The sequence below is a fragment of the Mus musculus genome, chromosome 1, assembly GCF_000001635.26.
Source record: "Mus musculus strain C57BL/6J chromosome 1, GRCm38.p6 C57BL/6J".
Lineage (NCBI taxonomy): Eukaryota > Metazoa > Chordata > Mammalia > Rodentia > Muridae > Mus > Mus musculus.
Genome location: NC_000067.6, coordinates 103,791,625 through 103,796,503, shown reverse-complemented (window position 1 = coordinate 103,796,503; position 4,879 = coordinate 103,791,625).

Here is a 4,879-nt window from a genome sequence, read left to right as displayed (position 1 = left end):
GTACATTGGCTATATTTTAAAATCACAGGAGTGTACTCATCCACTTTTAGTAATGAAAATATATGGTCATTGCTAGACTATTTCTCTAGTTTTAAATGGCTATAAAACCAGACAACAATGTAGGAGATATTTTATGTAGTTGAAGAAAGGTATTATAGAGATATATGCCTCAAGAATGGACAGTGTTCACATCAAGTCCATCAACTTTCTGCCTGTAGCTGGTACAAGTTTCAGTGAGAAGAGGTCTAGTCTAGGTTTCCTGACTGAGAGGCACAATGAAAATTCTCACTGATAAAGCAACTTTGATATTTAAACAGTGTTCAGAGAAGGAGTATATGTGCAAATTTAGTCGTGGGAGTTAATATACCTCAACATGGGTCATATTAGCTAGCTGTAAATGAGTACAAGAGAGTATGTGAGCTTTAGGAGAGATCAGGTGTCATGAAGCTGACAGAAATTGGCATTTCCATTTGTAGAGCCAGGAATTCACTTGTCTCTGGCTCTACTACATTGGAATTGTGACTGGATATTAATTGTTTGTTTACTGGTTTGTTTGTTTATTTTAACATGTGGATTGTGCAGTGTTCCATGGCAAATATGTAAAGCAGGAACACTGAATGTCAAGAGCAGACTGACAGCAAAGGCCATATAAGACATGTGATTACTCCAGCTATTGACAAGATGAAAGTTATAAATAGGTGCATGAGATCATGAAGATGGATTGCAGTTACAGACACAAGTAACACCAGACTAGGGACTGACCAGGCTGTTTCACCTTTGGTTGGAACTTCTCCCCAAATGCTATATTCCCACAGGGATATTTGTTGTTGTCAGCATGCCTCTAGAGCTAAGTGAGGATGTACTTGGAAAGGAAAATCAGTAACATCTGAGTGTAGCATGTTGATGATATCATAACAAGTACTTCTACCTTGGGGGAATAAGCAGGCCATCTTATATCTGTAGTCATTGATTGAACAGATTATAGCTAGCTGATAAATCCAGTTAAACTTCAGGGCATGTAGAAACCCTTGGAAATTACATGGGTGGAGGATTTAGAAGATAAAACCATGAATAATATATTTACTTTTATTTTTAAATGTATTTATTCACTTTACAACTAAATATCACCCCTTCCTCTCCTCCTAGTACCCCCCTCCACAAGTCATTCCTCCACTTTTCCAGCACATTAAATTGCTGCAGGACTAGGCACATCCTTTGACACTGAGGTCAGAAATGGCAGTTCATTTAGTGGTATGGGATCCACAGGCAGGCAGGCAACTGTCACAGGGACAGGCCCTGCTCCAGTTGTTGGGAAACCTGGAGAAAGACCAAGCTGCTCATCTCATATATATATATGCAGAAAGCCTTGGTCCAGTCCATGATTGCTCACTGGTTGGTGGTTCAGTCTCTGGGAGCCCCCAAGGGTTCAGGTAGTTGACTCTGATGATCTTCCTGTGGACTCCCTGTTCTCTTCAGGCCCCTCAATTTTCCTCCAAATTCTTCCATAAGACACCTGAGCTCCATTTAATGTTTGAGTCTGAGTCCATAATTCTTTCCGTGGCTGATGCGTGGAGGCTTGAAGAGGACAGTTATGTTAGATATTTTTATGAAAGCAGACCAGAGTATGATTAATATTGTCATGGATTGGATCTTGCCCATGCGATTGACCTCAAGTTAGCCATTCCCTCAGTGTCTGCTCATTGTCCCTGCATATCTTCTATGTAGAACACATTTTAGGTCTAACGTTTTGAGGATAGGTTGCTGTTCTTATGCCTTCACTGGAAGTTCTGCCTAGCTTCAGGAAGTAGCCACTTCAGGACCCATATCCCCATTGCTAGGTGTTTGAGGTAGAGTCACCTCTATAGACCCTTAGGAGCCTCTCCCCATTCCAGGTCTTTGGCACATCGTAGAGGTCCCCCCAACCAACAATATCTCTTCTCCCTCCCCTGATCTCCCTACATATGATATCTGTCCACCCCACTCCTTTCCTCATTCCATGTACCCTTCCATCCAGTTCTCTCCTTCCAATGACCTCTGATATCTATTTTGCTTCTCCTTCTGAGAAAGGTCAAGTAATCCTCCTTTAGATCTGTTGATTACAGCATGGCTGTCTTGTACTTTGTGGCTAATATCTATTTATTAAGGAGTACATACCATACATGTCATTTTGGATCTGGGCTACCTCCCTCAGGATTATTTTCTAGTTCCTTCTATTTGATGTGAAATTCATGATGTCCTTAGTTCTAATGGCTGAGAAATATTCCATTGTGTAAATATAATATATTTTCTGCTTCAATTCTTCAGTTGAGAGATATCTAGGTTGTTTCCAGTTTGCTGCTATTACAAATAAAGCTGTTATGAATATAAATGAGCAAGTGTCCTTGTGGAATGGTGTAGCATCATTTAGGTATATGCCCAGGAGTTGTATAGCTGGATCTTGAGGTAGAGTTATTGCCAACTTTCTGAGAAACCACCAAATTGATCTCCAGAATGACTGCCCAAGTTCATATTCATACCAGCAGTGAATGTGTGTTCCCTTTGCTCCACAACCTGGCCAGCATGTGCAGCCCTTTGGGTTTTTGACAGTAGCAATTCTAATGGATGTAAGTTGAAATCTCAGAGTCACTTTGATTTGCATTTCCCTAATAACTAAGGACATTGAACACTTTTTTAGGTGCTTCTCATCCAGTTGAAATTATACTGTTGAACATTCTTTGTTTAGCTCTGTAACCATTTTGAATTGGTTTATTTAGATTGCTGGTGTCTAAATTGATGAGTTCTTTATATAGCTTAGATATTAGCCCTCTGTCAGATGTAGGGTTGCTGAAGATTTTTACTCCCAACTTATAGGCTGTCATTTTTTTTCCTAGTGATAATATCCTTTGACTTACATAAGCTTTTCAGTTTCATGAGGCCCCGTTTATCAATTCTGGGTCTTAGTGTTGAGCAACTAGTGTTCTGTTCAAGAAATTGTGTCCTATACTGAAAGTTCAATGGTATTCCTCCTATCCCCCACTGCTCTATAATATTAGGTGAGTCTGGTTATATATTGTTGTCTTTGATCCATTTTGATTTGAGTTTTGTGTACAGTGATAAATATTGATCTATTTACACTTTTCTTCATGCAGACATCCAGATATATCAACACCATTTGTTAACAATATTCTCCCTTTTCTATTGTATGATTTTGGCTTCTTTGTCAAAAGTCAAGTATGCATGTGTGTGTGGGTTTATTTGTGGTATTATATTAGATTACATTGATCCATCTGTCTGTTTCTGAATCAATACTCTGCTGCTTTTTTTTTCTATTTTTCTTAGTATACTTCTAAGTCAGGGATTTTGCTCAGGATTGCATGAGGTATCCTATTTCTGTTTTGTTTTATTTTGTTTGTTTGTTCATTTTTGTCCATATGAAGTTGAGAATGGTTCTTTAAAGATTCTCTTAAAGATTTAAGAGAATGTTCTTTAAAGAAGAGCTGTTTTGGAATTTTGGTGCAGATTGCACTGAATCTTAGATTGCTTTTGGTAAAGTGCCCATTTTCAATATATTAAACCTATAGATCTATGAACAATATATCTTCTGGTACATTCCACATTTTCTTTCTTGAAGTTCTTGTCATACATGAATTTCAAATGATTTTTTAGAGTTACATCAAGCTGTTTTATGTTATTTATGGATAATGTGAAGGGTAGTTGTTTGCTAACATCTTTCTCAGCCCATTTATGGATTGTGTAGAGGATGACTACTGCTTTTTGAAGGTATGTATGCATGTATGTATGTATGTATGTATGTATGTATGTATGTATTGTAATTTGGTATCCAGCAACTTTTCTGAAGGTTTTTGTCAGCTGTAGGAGTTCTCTGGTAGAATTTTTGGGGTTTCTTATGTACATTATCATATAATCTGCAAATAGTGATACCTTGACTTCTTCCTTTCAAATTTGTCTTCTCTTGGTATCCTTTAATTTTCTTACTGCTCTAGCTTCGATTTTAGTTTACTAATAAATGGACAGCTTTGTCTAGTACCCATTTTTTGTAGAAATGCTTTAAGTTACCCTCTATTCAATTTTAGGTTACATATTGACTTGCTGTATATGACATTTATTGTGTTTACATATGGATATTGTATCCCTGCTCTCTCCAAGACATTCATCATGAAGGATTGTTGGATTTTGTCAAATGATTTTTCTGCATCTTGTAAAAAGATCATGTGTTTATTATTTCTTTCATATATATATATATATATATATATATATATATATATATGCTTTTTTACAGTGATATAGTGATAGATAGGGTATATTGAACCATGCCTATATCCTTTTGATGATGTCTTCTTGATTATGGGGGAATGATGTTTTGACTTATTCATGGACTCAATTTGTGATTATTTTATTAGGTATTTTTGCAGGAAATTGCAGCAAATCAGGGAAATTGTTCTGAAATTGTTTCTTTGTTGAGTCTTTAGGTGCTTTGGTATCAGGGTGACTGTGACCTCATTCAATGAGTTTAACAGTGTTCCTTCTGTTTTTATGTTGTGGAAAAGTTTGAAGAGTATTGGTATTAGCACTTCTTGGAAAGTCTGGTAGAAATCTGAACTAAAACCATCTGGCCAAAGGCATTTTTTGTTTGGGAGAATTTAAATGATTTCTTCTATTTCCTTAGGGGTTATAAGACTAATTGTATAGTTTACCTGATCTTGATTTATCTCTGGTGATTGGTATCTGTATAGAGAATCATCCATTTCATTTAGATTTTCCAATTTTGTGGACTATAGGTTTTTTTTTTAAAGTAAGACCTCATGATTCTTTGAATTAATGTAGTGTCCATTATGCCCACTTTCCTTTGCTAAGTTTGCTAGTTTGCTAGATTGAATAC